The sequence below is a fragment of the Lactuca sativa genome, chromosome 9 (genome assembly GCF_002870075.4).
Source record: "Lactuca sativa cultivar Salinas chromosome 9, Lsat_Salinas_v11, whole genome shotgun sequence".
In the NCBI taxonomy this organism is placed as follows: Eukaryota; Viridiplantae; Streptophyta; class Magnoliopsida; order Asterales; family Asteraceae; genus Lactuca; species Lactuca sativa.
This window is the reverse complement of record NC_056631.2, coordinates 93,615,529-93,622,551: the sequence shown is the minus strand read 5'-3', so window position 1 is coordinate 93,622,551 and position 7,023 is coordinate 93,615,529. Positions and strand designations below refer to the sequence as shown.

The following is a 7,023-nucleotide window of genomic DNA, read 5'->3' as shown; positions in this document are numbered from 1 at the left end:
CCCGTTTCCATATATATATATATATATATATATATATATATATATATATATATATATATATATATATATATATATATATATATATATATATATATATATATATATATATATATATATATATATATAGAGAGAGAGAGAGAGAGAAAAGGGAGGTTTAAGAAATAGCATGGGTGGTTGAATGATTAGAAAGTAAACTTTACGGAATGGTGAGTATAGTCAAAAAGGGCGCAAATAATTATTTGGATGGATTTAATCGTTTAGTGTGGCATTATAATAGTTTAAAGGAGTAAATTAATTAAAATGGGATTTATTAGATTAGAATAATAACAATAAAGCTAAATTGTAAAGTTCTAGGGGGGTTTTATGCTATTTCAGAAACTTCTTAAGTTGGAGGAAATCAAGCATGGGTTAAAACTATCAAAAGTCTAAACTATGGGTGTTGTTTCTATCAATTTAGGAAACTTCTGCTCCCCTGTTCCCTGCATCACGACATCGTGGGAGGCAGGAGATCCTTCATCCCATTGGTGGTAATCGCATCCTAGCATGTATGTAATCAACCCAAAAACCCTAGACTAGTGAGGGTAAGCATGTGTGTGTGTGCGGCTGAAGAGAGAGGCAGAGAGAGATTGATATTGAGAAAAATAAAGAGAGACAGTAAGGCGATGAGACGTCGATGTTAGGAGGCGGGTCTAGCTCACTTCGCCGAAGATGAAGGCACCGTTGGAGAGGGCAATACCATCGGTGAGGCATCATAATGGTTTGAGCGATGAGCTCAACCTTCGGTGGTGAGGTACATGTCGGAGGGCCATTTGGGTTCATGGTGAGCTCCTCTTGACCAACATGTAGAGAACGGGATGTGAGCAATGATTAAAACTTGATAATGGGAATGAGATAGAACCGCCGGCGTCAGTGTATAAGGAATCGTCGCCGGGAATGGAAGCTTTTGTTGGTGCCTTTAAAGAGAACGGGAATGGGTTTTGCTGGAGTTGAGATAGTGATGTTCAGAAAGGATTCAATGGTTTTGGTGAGCAATGTCATCGGTGATAAACCGTCAATGGCGGTGGTGGTTAACGGAGTCCTTAATCTTCGTCTTGCCCTTGAAATCTCAGCCTTACTGTCGCCAAAATAAGTAATTCATTGTTAATGCTTTCAAGGATATCGGGTAATGGGAGATTTGAGAGGATGATGTAAGATAAAGAGAAAGAGGGAGATGTCGCCGGAGAAGGAGGCTGCACAGGTGAAGCTGCATCGCTGGAGGTGACGTCGACAGGGAACCTTCAGGCGGCGGAGGAAGATCACTTAGGTAAAGGGTCTCCTTGCTTTTGGACTGATCATGCTATATTAGGTTATTTTGATATGGGCCATTAACCTTTGGACTCCTTGTCATGATGGGTTATTCATCTGTTGGGCTTAAGAATTCTAATGAAATCTAAATGGACTCAACTCTATATTATAGAATGTGGGCTAGTTGCTATTATGGACTTCATTTCTTGTTATATATAATTTTTAATGGATTAATAATAATAAAGTTTCATGGGCTCACAACTTGTAAATGGGGTTTATCTAATTATTGTAGTTTGCTAGACTCTAAGATTCGGTGTTATCCCACTTTGAATTGAAATGAATATTCTCACGATAATTAAAATGATCATGTGTAGTGTGATCCATATTTAGGTCCATTGAAGCATAAGTTTTATTTTATTAGTGTATGGATATTAGTCTCAGACTGAGGTTTGACCATGATTGGTATCAGGTGGTTGGTGATAGCTACTGATGGGATTCAACTCTTTGATCCAGGTGAGTTATCTTCACTACATCAATAGGGTCTAAGGCACCAAGACCGGCCCTTTATGGATTGTTTTCGGATTATTGTGTGATATGCTTACTGATTTACATCCTGGTAGTTAGGATGGTGTTATGCTATGCTTAGTGATCTGGTTAGGTCGGTGTTCCTGGTATATAAGATTGTTGCTATGTTTTGTGATCTGTTAGATTGGTCTGACTGTTGTATGCATGCTATTGTTTATATGATATCCATGTGCACATGATTGTTTTGTTTGGGGTTGGGTTGAGGCAGTCCTGCTTCGTGCTGTAGGCCAACATACCCAGGGCGGTCCGAATAGGCTATAGGCCCTGCGAGGCGGTATAGTCAGGACGAAGACCCGGAGAGAGGTCCGGATATGCTGTAGGCCCTGCAAGGCGGTCCAGACGTGCTGAAGGCTCGGAGTGCGGTCCAGATAGGCTATAGGCACTACGGGGTGGTCCAGTCAGGCTGAAGGCTCATTTGCATGCTGTTTGTTTATATGTTATTGATATGTTTTATGGTATTGGTATTTTGGGGGAACTCACTAAGCTTTCGGGCTTACAGTTTCAGTTTGTTGTTTCAGGTACATCAGAGGATCACGACAAGGCAAAGGCATGATCGTACAACTCCTCATGTTTTGTTTATGTTTCTGGGAAAACTCTGATATTATACATTTTGAAAACAAGTTTGTAATGATTAATGGTTTTGAAACGTTTTAAAAAAAAGTTCGAATTTGGCATGATTTTTATGGGTGTCACAAGTTGGTATCATAGCCTTGGTTTGAGTGAATTGGAGGAACATTGTGTGAATCCAATCTCAAATTAAGGAAAAATATTTTAAAAAGGATTTTCAAATGGTTTTCAAATAATGAAGGAGGAAGCAAGTGTACGATCAGCCGGAGCTCGCGGATAGACCCCAAAATACCATACTGTTATTTGATGTTATGATGTGATAGAACAACATGCTAGAGATAGGCTAGGAATCTTCAGGAATTGCATGATAGAAATTGTCTGATTATATGATGCCTGCTAGCCTTGGGTTTTCCTTATATGAGATTGACATCATTACTGTAGTTGCTTAGTGTATGCATCATAGTTATACATAATTAAGATCTTATAGCCTGAGAATGTTTGGTTTGGCCTTATGTTCTATTCTTGTTTGATTGGGGGATTAGGTTAGGATCAGATATTTGAAAGTCTATAAGGTCCAACGTTATATGTGACTAGCATACTCTAGTGCTGCATGGTTGGTTGAAGTTTCATGGGTGTGTTGTGAGAGGCCGAAAGGATAGTTATGAGATATTTAGCATTCCTATAGGGGTGATGATTGAGTGCTCGCTATGTTTATGTATATTGTTAGGGTGTTGTGGTGATACTTGGGACAAATATGGATAGGTGTGGAAGGTAGTATGGGCCCGTACTACTGGAAGCACATGATCCATATGCATGTCAAGGAAGTGACAACCCCTAGGGTTTGGTTGGGAGTTGGTTCCCTTTTATTATATGGACTATCAGAGATCTTTCTGGGGTATTATCATAATGGTGGTTACGAGACGTCTTGAGACCATATCCGGGTATGGATCGGGGGCTGGTAGCCAGGATAGTCTAGTATTGTCAAAAGATCGTGTTAGGGAGATCATCTAGAAGGAGGTGATCGAGATTGTCCGGGGATAGTTGTCGAGGATGTTTGGGTCTATCAAGACTACCATGGTTAAGTATTTTGATGATCGCTATGCCGCCATTGCCGAGACAGCTGTCGCGACAGCTACAACAACTGTAACGGTGGCAGGGGAGGAGCCATTCGAGCTTTCCAGTATCGGGACTTTGATAACACGAAGCCCCAACTTTTGATGGGGTTCAAGACCCGATTGTAGCCATTAGGTGGCTGTCTGATGTGGAGGGATATTGCTTCACATGTTCATGTTCTGCTGACCAGGAGGTCAGGTGCGCTCTGAACCTGCTGAGGTCCGGGGCGAAGGATTGGTGGAGACTTATTACTGGGACGTATTTTGATGAGTAGAGAGCTGCAGTTACTTGGGATTAGGGAGATGTTCCGTACTCGTTACATTTGGCGATTGAGCAGGAGAGGTTGTCACAGGAGTTTCTGGATTTGAGGCTTCGAGGGTTTTGCTCGAGGCTAGGGTGTGAGTCGCGGGGATTAGGAAGGGAGTGATAATGATGACCAGCTCGAGTTTTGTAGCTGGAAGTAGAAGGGTTGATTGATGGATTGGAATGTTGTTATCGAGGGCAAGGGTTGTGCCCTTTCAGTTTTCTGAGTTCAAAGGAGTGAGCAGGCTTGTGACCTCTGGGTCAGGTTGTATTTCCAGCTCAGGGTCAGTTGGTCGCAGGGGTTGGTGAAAGTATTCCAGCACTGGTGAGCGCAGGTTGGTCGATTTGGCATGAGTATCTTGCAAGGAGAGTTAGGTACCATATTCTCGGGTAGGTCGGGTGCCGGATTGTCATTTGGATTGTAAACAGGGATTAGTTCATGTCACCTGGGATCGAAGGGGAGTTTCTTGCGTGACCTCAGGTTGGTTAGGGTAACTCGGGAGGAGGAGGTCAGGACTTCTTTGGATGTTTTGAGGGTGTGTGATCCCCTATATTCTTCGGGGTTGTATCGAGAATTGTATTGTGTTGGTATATTGTTGGATTGGGTAAGTTATATTCCGGGTTGACTATCTGTTATTTCTTTGGGTTATTGGGGGTCGTTATATGTCATTCTGCACGCTGGAAGTCTTCAGCTGAAATTCAGGTTTCTCTTGGGTTCTGATTGATCTGTAGCAGGAGGATCGTTTTACGTACGTTATCCATTCCATGGTCAGGAAAAAAAACGTACCTGGTTTAGCCGGTTTGAGTTATGAGTTGATTTCTAACCATTGAGTGGTGGTTAGAACCCTAAGTGGGGGAGAATTGGGACTTCTCAAGTTGAGTGTCAGGCATTGAAGGTTTTATCAGTTGCTGTCCGGACTGCTGTTTTCAGGTTTGTTGGGCAGATATCGATCGGTGAACCTCTCCAGAAGTAGGTATGTTCAACCCCAGGTGGATTTTTGATTCTCTGGTTTTGTTGAATCATGAAGTGACCCTCTTAACTTAGTCTACCACAGCCCTCAAGGATCCGTAGTCAAGCTCTCATCAACAGTTGCATCCGAAGTCATCTATCCAACCGCAGTCTTACTTACTTAGTTTAAATTTATCTATCTTTTCTGTAATACTCTCTATTGTCCAGTACGCCTTGCATGGCTACTCTTAGAGAATTAATCAAATGTAATTCTTGAGTCTCTATATATAGAGCTTATCCTTTCATAGTTTAAAATATCTATCTGAACAATCTTCAAGTCCATCAATTACATCTCTCTATTACGCATCTCATATCTCTTCTTACTTTCAAAATCCTCTAGAACATAACTGAATATTATTCCTCTTCGGAGCAAGTCATTCGTGATTTATCACTAAGCTTGATCTCACTCACTAACTTTGTTTGAATGCATTCCATGTTATGAATCAACTTATGTGTTTACATGATCTATCACCTGCTGTCATTTATATTTCCTTACATTTCCGCAACTAACTATCTAACTATCTAACTCGTTAACTTATTATTGTTGAGCTTTTAGATCTTTTGAGATTAATTATTCCGCAACTATACTTGTTCTAACGTTTGTTCAAGTGTGTCTCAAGTTTTTCTCTCAACAATTGGTATCATAGACATATTGGTTGCTTTTTGAAAAACAAAACTCGATTTTTAAAGGGCTTTCTATACCACCGAAGCTCATTTCTTAAAACAAAAAAAACAAGGAAAATGGCACAAGCACTATCTCTGAATGTTTCCAACAATGTTGGTGGTTCTAATCGATCTCCAATATTGGTGGCAAATGAATACCATCACTGGTCTCAGAGAATGGAAAGGTACTTAAGGAGACTTGGTAAAGATGTATGACGATCTGTTGAAGAAGGACCACATGTCCTTGTTCTTACACCAGTTCAAACTGATGGCACCACAACCAGACTAGGAGGAGGACAACCAGTCATGAACTGTCCCACCAAAGATGATCTCGATAAAATGGAAAATGATGCTGTTTCTTTTTATGAAATCTCTTGTGGAGTTGCTCCTGACAACTTCGACATTATCATAAACTGTAAATCAGCAAAAGAGATCTGGGATGTTCTCAAGAATTTGTACGAAGGCTCAGAAGCTCAAGATAAGAAGCTCACAACTGCACTCAATGAATTCAACAACTTCAAAGCTCATATTGGCGAAAGTTTAGAAGACTCCTTCAAAAGGTTCAATCTAATAGTCACCAAGTTATCGAATGCTGGCACCATCCGCAGTAACCATGAAACAAACCTTCAATTTCTCAACGGTTTAGGAAGACATTGGACTACTACTAAGATGATAGTCTAAGGGGATAAAAAGATTCATTCTTTGACTCTCTACAAGCTCTATGGGGAACTGCAAGCACAAGAATCCACCGTACTCAAAGACTGTGCTGACTTCGGAGGACCACTTGCTTTTGTAGCACAAGCTCCACATAATCAATCTTACTCTCCCTCGTATGATACTACACCGCAGTCGTACGAAGCCGACTCAGAGTATGATGATGAAGAAGAATTTCAAAAGGCTATTGCTCTTGTTAGTAAACAGTTCAACCAGCTACCACCTCCCTCTTTTCGCAAGAATCAACAATTCAACAAACCTCCTTTCAACCGTAACTTCAACTCACAAAACAATCACTCTCATTATCCTAAAAGTTCTCATCCACCACCGCAATCTAAAAACACTCAACCAAAGGAGGCACCGCAATCCATTCAAACCTCTGACTCCGGTACCCCCTCAAAAGACAAAAGTGATGTTGTAATATGTCACAAGTGCAACAAAGAGAATCCTTTTGCAAAGGATTGCAAAGCAAATGTGGTGAAAGACAGAGCATTCTACCTTAGAATGGCTCAAGAATTGGAGGAAAAGGAAAAGGCTAGGGCATACGTGTCCCATGTCAAAAGAGAGAATCAAGTTTGGTCATCTGGAGATGAAGAAGTAACCATCAGCAATATCAAAGGAAAAGGCAAAATTTGCATGCTAGCAACTGCTGATGATGATGGGTCTACAAAGCTGGAAAGGAACTACTGCTACATGGCAAAGGATGGAACTCTAAGCATTGTCGAACAGGTAAAACTCATGATTCAAACTCTAAACTATAACATGCATGACTGTCAACCCTTCAT

General features: G+C 40.9%; 1 long non-coding RNA gene across 1 annotated transcript; it reads left to right on the top strand.

Moving 5' to 3' along the window:
- The first annotated feature begins 462 nt into the window (after positions 1-462).
- LOC128128806 (uncharacterized) lies at positions 463-5,116 on the top strand. The gene is made up of 3 exons (XR_008226853.1): positions 463-1,303; positions 1,754-1,797; positions 2,388-5,116. It is a non-coding gene; the product is annotated as an uncharacterized LOC128128806 (long non-coding RNA).
- The last annotated feature ends 1,907 nt before the right edge of the window (positions 5,117-7,023 follow it).